Source organism: Enhydra lutris, unplaced genomic scaffold (genome assembly GCF_002288905.1).
Source record: "Enhydra lutris kenyoni isolate GAN:26980312 unplaced genomic scaffold, ASM228890v2 scaffoldscaffold7, whole genome shotgun sequence".
Lineage (NCBI taxonomy): Eukaryota > Metazoa > Chordata > Mammalia > Carnivora > Mustelidae > Enhydra > Enhydra lutris.
In genome coordinates, this window is record NW_019154091.1 from 18,800,065 (window position 1) to 18,810,281 (window position 10,217).

A 10,217-nucleotide genomic window follows, 5' to 3' on the forward strand; every position below is an offset into this window, starting at 1 on the left:
GATACCCTGGCTTTCTTTTCACTTCCATTTGCATGATCAATGTTTTTCCATCCCCTCACTTTCAATCAGCGTATGTTCTTAAGTATGAGATGAGTCTCTTATACACTTTTTATCCATTCTGTCACCCTATGTCTTTTGACTGGAGGATTTAGTCTATTTATATTCAAAGTAATTGTTGATAGGTAGTTACTTATTGCCACTTTGTTACTTGTATGCTTATTTTCATAGTTCTTGTTTCCTTTCTTGCTTTCTTATTGTTTGTGGGCTTTTATGATATACTTAGATTCCTTTCTCTTTAGTTTTTTCATATCTATTTACTGATTTTTGATTCATGGTTACCATTAGGTTTATATATAATATCTTATGCAAATAGCAGTCTACGTTAAGTTGATGGTTGCTTATGTTTGAATCTTTATTTCCCCCACTGCATTTTGGCCATATGGTGTCATACTTTACAGTCTTTTGTTTTGTGAATTCCTGAACTGATTTTTATAGATATACTTAATTTCATTGTTTTAGTGCTTCCTACTTTCCTTACCTCCAGTTTTTTCTTTCCACTCACAGTCCCCTTTAACATTTCTTGTAGGGCTGGATTAGTGGTCATGAATTCCTTTAACTTTGTTTGTCTGGGAAATTCTTTATTTGTCCTATTTTGAACGATAGACTCGCTTAATAGGATATTCTTGACTCTAGATTTTTTCCCTCAGCATTGTGACTATATAATGCCACTCCCTCTGACTTGCAAAGTTTCTGCTGAAAAATCAACTGATAACATTATGGGGTTTCCCCTGTATTTAACTTTTTCTTTTCCTGCTTTTTAAAATTCAATCTTTATCACTACTTTTTGCCATTTTAATTATATATGTCTTGGTATGGATCCCCTTGAATTAATTTTCTTGAAGGCTATCTTTGCCTCCTGGATTTGGATTTGTTTTGAACTCTATTTTGTGACTCGTTTTGTTTGTTGGATTCGTTTCCTTATTTGATTCAGGAAGTTTTAGCTATTATTTCTTCAAATTTTCAGCCCTCTTTTTTCTCTCTTCTTTTTCTGGAATCCCTATATAGCAAATGTTATTATGCTTGATGCTGTCCCTGAGTTCTCTTACTCTATTTTCATTTTTAAATTTTTTTTCCCTCTCCTCTTGGCAATTGATTGCTGTCCTCCAGGTCACTAATCCATTCTTCTGATTCCTCTAGTCTACTATTTATTCCATATGGGCTGTGTGTGGTCTGTGAGTGTGTGTGTATAATATTTTTAGACAGAGACAGTGAGCACAGAGCATAGGGCTGGTAGGGACAGAGGTAGAGAGACAATCTTAAGCAGGCTCCACACCCAATTCAGAGCCCAGCATGGGGCTCAACCTCACAACCCTGAGATCATGAGCTGAGCCAAACTTAAGAGTTGGACACTTAACCAACTAAGCCATCCAGGTCCCCAATATAGTTATTTTTAATTTCAGTTGTTGAGTTCTTCATCTCGGATTGGTTCTTTTTTACATTTTCTGCCCCTTTTTTGAAGGGTTCATAGAGGTCCTCTACTCTTTTCCCAACTCCACTGAGTATCTTTTTAACCATTACTTTAAATTCTCTTTCAGGCATATTACTTATCTCCATTTCATTTAGTTCTCTTGCTGTGAATTTGTACTGTTCTTTCATCTGGGACTTGTTCCTCTGTTTCCTCTCATCTAACTCTGTATCTGTTTCTGTGTGTTAGGAAATTCAGCTACATCCCTGCTCTTGAAAGTAGTGGCCTAATAAAGAAGAGGTCCTGTCATGCCCTGTAGTACAATGTTCCTTGTTCACCAGAACCTGGCACTTCAGGTAAATCTCCTGTGTGTTGTGGGTACCCTACTATTGTAGCTGAGCTGCATTTGCCTTCAGTCCAGTCATCTACAGAGCCTCTCTTTACCTTTTGTGAGCAAGGTTCAATCCCTTTGTTGTTAGTGAACTGGCCTGGGGTGACCTTGGTCTTAAGTTGAGTCAGATCAGGCATGTGCCCCACATACAGTAGCATTGAGCTGCAGGGTGATTTTCCCAAGTTGCCCCCTGAGAATCTTACATTGGTGTGTGGGGCCAGCAGTCAGACCAGGTACCTTTCCTCAGTGCACTGCGGGGGTGGCAGTTGTTTTGACATGTTTGATTGCCTTCCCATCTCCTCAGGGCCATAGTCATTTTGGAGTAGTGCTTCCCCCTGTTGGGGCTGCTTATACACTGCCAGGCTTGTGGCACCACTTTGGGTGGGTTCAGGCCAAGGCTGAATTGAAGGGAGGAACTCTGCAGGAGAACAAAGGGATAGGTGCCTACTTCCAGCAAGGTTAATGCTGGCCTGCTGTGAGAAAAGACCTGCACTGCCTCAGAAAACTGACAAGACTAGCTGGGGCTGAGAGGGTAGATTCACAGAAGCACACAGTGCAGGGCATCCAGTTAGCAAACTAGGTGGGGAAATGTTGGTGCTATACTGGTTCCCATAGGTGTTCATGTGTCCAGGTTGAGGGATGGAGGAGGGAAATGGTGCCAACCAGCTCTTTTGTTCATAGAGAAGTCTTCCAAATATTCCTGCCCTTCCATCACATGCTTGGAGATTAGTAAATAAATCTTGCCATATACCCCAGCTGTTTTTCAACAGCTGCTTTATGCTGTATCTCAAGGATGATTTGTTGTGGCTTCCCTTCAAGGGTGGGGCCTCTGCCTTCCAGGCTTTCTGCTCCAAGCCCATTGTTTTTTAAAATTCCAGGTGTTAAGTCCCACTGATTGTTAGCTCCTCTGGTTTTCAAAGATAAATATTAGGGGGATTCCCTTCCTCAAATGTGTTTCTCATTGCTTGGAGCAGTCTGGTCTTCTCCCCTCTCACAGACAGTCCCTATTTGGCTCCTGACCTTGTCTCCTCCCTTCTTATCTTCTTTGATGTGCCCTCTTCTCTACAGTTAGCTGTGGAGGGTTTGTTACGCCAGTCTTTTGGGGCATTTTCTAGTTATTTATACTGATGTGGGTGTTATCTAGTTGTATTTATGGGATGAGGTGATCTTAGGATCCTCTTACTCTGCCTTCTTGCCCAAAAGTCCATAAAGGAACTTCGTTTTGAACTTTATATAAATGTTATTAAACAGTAATATCTTTTGAGTGTCTGGCTTCTTTTAGGCAATATTGTACTTGAGATTATTACATGTTGTACAGTGTGGTTGATTCATTTTCATTATGTGTCATATTCTCTTATATAAAATACACCTCAGTTTATCCATTCAGCTATTGATGGAAGTTAATTGTTTTAAGGTGAGAGCAATGATGAATAACAGCATTATGAACATTCTTATAAATATCTTATGTGCATATAAGGACACATTTGTGTTAAATACAAATAGGGATAGGATTTTTGGATCATAGGATATGCATAAATTCAGAATTAGTGGAGGGATTAAACCATTTTCCGTAAGGTTTATATAAATACACACTTTCACAAACAATATATGAATGAATTCCAGTTTCTCCATACCCTGGCCCAAACTTGGTATTTTTAAAAATGTACTGTCAATCTAGCATGTGTGTTTTATAGTACAACTTAACTTTTTTCTAGGTTCCTTATACCATGTTGATCCAGTTTCTGGTTTATTTGCTTCATTTCTGCCATTATATCTTATGTCTCATTACTCCTAATGGGCTTATAAGTTTTTACAAATTCTTTTATTGTTATTTATTAGGGTTGCAGCAAGGAATGGAGTTATATGTATGTGTACAATCCACTAATTTTTCACTAGACATCCATATGATCCATTTTCCTGTTTAAAAAGCAATAAAATGCACTTATCTAAAATATTCTCAAAATGAATACTTTTTGTATTCAAGTGGAGTACTTATCAGTAAATACACCTTTCCTTTCTTGCTCTAGTAAAGTCCATTATATTAGGTAGAAGTAGTTAAACTTACTATATTTTAGTTACTCAACTTTTTTTTTAAAGATTTTGTTTATTTATTTGACACACAGAGAGAGATCCCAAGTAGACAGAGAGGCAGGCAGAGAGAGAGGGGGAAGCAGGCTCCCTGCTGAGCAGAGAGCCTGATGCAGGGACTTGGTCTAAGGACCCTGAGATCATGACCTGAGCTGAAGACAGAGGCTTAACCCATTGAGCCACCCAGGCACCCAGTTACTCAAATTTTTTAGGCTTATTTTAGTCCATGTGGTTTCCCTTCCAACCCCTCCAATTGGTCATTAAAGTTATAACAATATTTTAAATTTAGAAACTCAAGAACTTGATGTTATGTTTCTTGTTGCTAATTTTATACCTACAGTTTATTCCTAAATGCAATAAAATCCTTCTGGTTTAATTCTCTAACTATACAAATATAGTATATTAAGTAAATAACTTAAATAAAAAATAATTTCTTTATCTATGGAAATTCCAGTTTAATAATTTCTAAATTTAGAGCATACTTTTGAGGACTATACCAAATAATAATTTATGACTTAGTTTTAAAAAGTATGATCCTTAGATTGACAATAAAATTATCTGGCAAATAATTAGGTAACTAGCCATACTAAAAAATCATCTTGACATTTTAATAAAACCCAATTTTAAGCACTTCTAAGTTACATGTTTTAAAGATACCCCAAATTCTATCTAGCCATGCAGTTTCCTTTATGCATGAGTACGTGGAAAATAGATGCTGTATCTTTATAGCAAATCTTCTTTAGTAGATAGCACTAATAAGAAATGGGATATTTCTTTTTATAGGGTTGAGGTAAGTTATTGAAGACCAGACCCTACTTCTTATTCCTCTTCCTCCAAATCTGAGTCAATAAACAAAGTAAATAAGATAATAATTTTATGAATCACCAAGCAAATTCCCAATACCTAATATTCCAAGTGCAGAGTTTCCTAATACCTGTTGGTGTCAGGGAAAACAGTTCAGGTAAGAGGACTAAATGAAAGAGAATAAATGTATCTGGTAGATAGGCTTGGGTTTATTTTTGTGAGCAGGAGTATGAAACACAGTATGGCCAAACTTTAAGGGATAATTATTTTTATGGGGGGCTAGGGGAGGAGGAGAGAGAACACAAAATTCATGAACATGGCTTGACTAGTGATATGGCCTACTAGTAATACACAGATGAGTATAAAGAAATTGACGACAAACAAATTCATCAATTTATTTCCTTGGGGGGGAGGGGGGCAGTGCTCGCTTCAGCAGGACATATACTAAAATTGGAATGATACAGAGAAAATTAGCATGGCCCCTGGACAAAGATGACATGCAAATTTGTGAAGCATATCCATATTTTTGTCCTGGGTTGGGCTTCTTGCTTAGCAGGGAGCCTGTGCTCTCCCTCTGCCTGCTGCTCCCTCTGCTTGTGCATGCTCATGCGTTCTCTCTCTCTCTCTCTCTGACAAATAAAATCTTTAAAAAATTATTTTCGGGGGTGGGGAGGTGGGTAGTGAAAGATACAGTATTTAAAGTGTTTTTTCAATTATTTATTCCAAATGAGAAGAGATGTATTAATTTGCTAGGGCTGCCATAATAAAATACCACAAAGCAGGATTCTTAATCATAGTTCTGAAGACTGGAAGATCAAGATCAAGGTGTTGGCAGGCTTAGTTTCTTCTGAGGCCACTCTCCTTGGCTTGTAGATAATTAATTGCCTTCTCTACCTTTATGTGGCCTTTTCATTGTGTGTGGGCATCACTGGTATCTCTCCAACTTTTCACATGGACACAAGTCTGATTGAATTAAACCTCGTCCATCTGACCTCAATTAACCTTAATTATCTCTTTAAAAGGTGTATGTTTAAATACAATCATTGTCTAAGATACTGGCAGTTAGAACCTAAATGTATGAATTTGGTTGAAGTGGTGGGGGACACAAAACATAGTCCATAACAAAGAGGTAGAATTTTGCATAGATGCTTTCTATTTATAAGGTAGGCATGTCTTTTCTCCCTGCCACCTAATAAAATACTAATTTGAATATAGACCTCAAATGCATGTATTCAACAGTTACATGCAATTTTATGTAACTGGTTGTATTCCTTTTATCAATAAATCACTTTGAAAGTGAAAGCATAGTACAAAACTGATTAGGGACACAATTTCCATACGGCCCAAAACAAGCATATGATATTTTTAACTCTATCTGATATATAACAAATACTAACATTTATATTTTTATTAATAATGAAAAAATTAGAAAAATCACAATGGTATAATAGGAATCTTATTTATTCTATTTAAAATGTCTACCAGATATTCCATAGGCACTTCAAACTCACCAATTTAAGAGCAACTGTGATTGCTCTTAAATTTGATTTCTTGAGAATTCCTGGAAAACGTAGGGGCCCTTGTTAACTTCCCACTCACAATTCCAGTCACCAAACCCTTTATATTCTACCTCCCCAAACCTGTCACGCATATGTTCCTTTATTTTCATGCCTAATGTCACTGTGTAGGTATAGACAAACATGTATTTTAACCTGGTTTACTGCATCATTTCCTTAGCTGTTATACCAGCCTCTACCTTTACTACCTTTATACCAATTTCCTAATTTTTCAGTGAGATCTTTGTAAAACAGAAACCTGGTAACACCAAAAATTAAATTTCTTCCTGTTCTCATCACCAGCAAGATGCTGTCAGAAATCTTCCTGGGGGCATACATATCTTGTCACCTTGCTGTCTGTCTACATTTCTCACCCTTGTGGCCAAATATCCACCATGCCTATATTCAAGTATATTTAAATTTCTTATAGACTGGATCATTAAGTTTTATATGTTAATTACTCTGTCAGGAAATACACCTATTCTTGTTTTCCCTCCTGGCTATCTCTTCCTTGACCTTCAGACTAAAATAGTTTCCTCTTCATAGGAAGTAATTCCTATTACTACCCTGTTCTTTAGGACTTTAGTACTTACCTACTTTACTGCTAAAGCAACTCATGTGTATAACTCAATAGGATTAATACTACCATAATCATTTGTTCACTTGTCTGCATCCTTGTTTAGCATATGTATTCCTTGGACTCAGCATTAATATTTGCTGCCTTTGTTTGCTTGCATTACTGTTTTTCTTTTTTATAAATAAAGCAATAAATATTTGGCAACAGGAGACTTGGAAAAGTTGCTTCCTTTAACAAGTAATATTCATTCTACTTCATGATAAAAATTTAAAATCTAGGTTTCAAGATTCTAAGGCAAAGAGATTAGAAAACATTCTTTCTATTCTAAATGTAAAATAAACTGATGTTTGAAAAGAGAAAAATGTAAAATAAGAAGATGTTTAGGGGTGAGATTTTTGAATGAAGTGAGAATGACTCTTGAATTAGAAGCCTACTTGGATTGAACATGAATGCATTATATATAAATGCATAGCTAATGAAACCTTTGTGGATTAACTGTTTCAGTAATTTATTTATTTTTGGTGTGTCACTTAACAACTTCATTTATTTTTGTGAATTCTCTGAGGTTAACTGAACTTGCCTGGACTAGTCTTGTTTGCTCCATGTGGTACTACTTGTACTGCTTTCATCTTGTGGCCTAAGGAGGGCTGGGGTATTCAAAATTACTTACTCATGTAAGCTACAATTGGTGCTGGCTTTTGGCTAAAGATTCAGGTAGGGGTTGAGAGAGTTTTGACTTGTATAAAAGGAGTGAGATAGATAGATGAGAGGTCAGATTTGAAAAATTTGATTGTAGAGAGTTTGTCATGTTCAGGAATTTGACTTTTCATAATAATCATTGGAGAAGGATAAATATACTAAGCAAGAGACTTTTAAAATGTCTGTCTTTTCATTTTTTTTTTTAATGAGGATAATTTTAGTACCTGTACAAAAGATTGTTGGGGGTAGAAAGGAACCACTTGGGATGTAGGAGTTTATGAAAAGGCAGATATAAAACAATAACAGCTGGATAAAGTATTTGAAAGACAAATATATAAAATTAGTAGGATTTGACTGACTGCGTGGGAAGAAATGGGAGAGACCATGTTTGTGGTTGACATTGAAGCTTTAAGCTTGGAGAAATCAACTCTTTTGACCTCATTCATGGAGATAGAAACAAGAGAGAGTGCAAACTTTGGGGGAAGGTAATGAGTTCAGTTTAATTTTTTTCTAAAACTGAGATGGCTTTGAGATTTTCAGGAACTGAAATATGGCTGTCAATGTGAAAGAGAAAAAGGGGCTAGAGGTATAATATGCAGTTATTAAGAACATACTTTGGAAAAATAGCATTAATCAGGATGAGATTGTCACTGTTACCTATTATTGTAGGACTATAAATTGATTCAACAATACAGTAAAAGAAACCAAATAGCATGAAAAATGCTCCTATCAGAGTAAGTAGGAAGAAATTATGCTGAATATATAACGTGTATTCAATAAACATCCTTTAGTTGATCAGAGATTATATCTTGTCTTCCTCATCCTTGCTGCCTGTTTGAGCTAAACCTTACACTGGACAGTGTGGATAATGAGAATTTGCTTATATGACTAAATGGCACAGTCCTTTAGACCTACCTTTTAGTTGCTCTTTTTGTTAAACAAAATGTAGATTTTTTTTTTTTTTAAGATCTACTGAAGATATAACACCAGGCTTTTTTATTTCAAGTATCCAAGTAATGACTGAAGGGAAAAATCAGTTTTGATTCCTTCTTTTGTAACTAGACATTTGATGATCAATTCAAGGGTTAGTAATGAGAGACCCAGAGACCATTTGCAGAAAAATTTTAAACAGTGGTTCCTCAAAAATGTCAATATAATAGCCTGGAGTGTTTATAGCAGAGTGCAGAAAATCTTTTCTAATATTCCACACAATACCTACCTTGAAGCCAGATTTTGATTATAACAATAGGATGAAACCTCAAGATGGAAACCACAGAGCTGGGGCTCATTAATAATATGTATATGGAGAAAATATGATAGATATAATAATAAAAATATATAAAAACTTCCAAAAAATTTTATACCAGAATTAGTCTAACATATCTGAAGTATGACGAGTACATTTTTAATGTTTTTACAAATCCTGGACCTATTTTTTTTATCATTATATAACTAGTATACTTTTTCAGAAAACTCCAAAATTATATTTAAAAAAAAAACAACTCTACATTTAGGTATATAAATGTGTATTAATATAACATATGTATTATATCTGTGTGTATATAATTTACATTTTATAATTTAAAAGATTACCAAGAGCTATGAACATTTTCTTATTAAATAATCCATTTATCTTCATAGAAGTAAACTTTATGGCTGCATCATAGTTTATTTCTTAATCTTGAGAAAGTATAATTTAAAATTATTAGAAGGCATACAGTGATATTGTAGTATATGAAGCAGTTATGAAAGAAATAGTCTCCAGAAATGAACAAAGAGGTGAAACCAAAAGAAGAATAAAATGACTATAGAATATTTGTATGCAACAGTGATTAGATAAGGTGGTAGGAGGAGTGGGGTTGGTGGAGAGAGTGAGTAGGAAAGACTTTGAAAGCCACACTTGAGAGATCAAATTTTATCCTGAGGGCATGTTTGTGTGTACAGAGGCATACCTCAGTATAACCAGTGTTTTTGAAAGATAATCAAGTGGCCGTATGTTACAAAAGTGCAGTAAGAAGAAACTGAAGACAAGCAGATCTGTAAATAGGTTGCTGTTTTAATCCCAACCAGATAAAAGTGATTGTCATAAGGAATGGAAAGAAAGAGGCAGATTAAGGGAAAACTTTTTAATAACAAAATCACATAATCCAGTCACTCTGATCAGAGTGAAAAAACAAATATTATATTGATATTGAACAGGAAATTGGAAGCTATTGCAACACCCCACCTCAAAATTGTAGTGTCTATTTGGAGAATAAAATGAGATTCATTGTTCAGTTCTGAATAATTAACAAGTGAATTTAACTATACAGAAGTCACCAGCAATGTTGGAGCCTTGAGCAGAGAATAAGCTCTTTCAAGATAAAGAATGGGAATTAGGGACGCCTGGGTGGCTCAGTTGGTTAAGCAGCTGCCTTCGGCTCAGGTCATGATCCCGGCATCCTGGGATGGAGTCCCACATCGGGCTCCTTGCTCAGTGAGGAGCCTGCTTCTCCCTCTGACTCTGCCTGTCACTCTGTCTGCCTGTGCTCGCTCTCGCTCTCGTGCTCTCTCTCTCTGACAAATAAATAAATAAAATCTTTTAAAAAAAAAAAAAGAATGGGAATTAATAGAAAATGTTTGAGAGTACATTAAGGG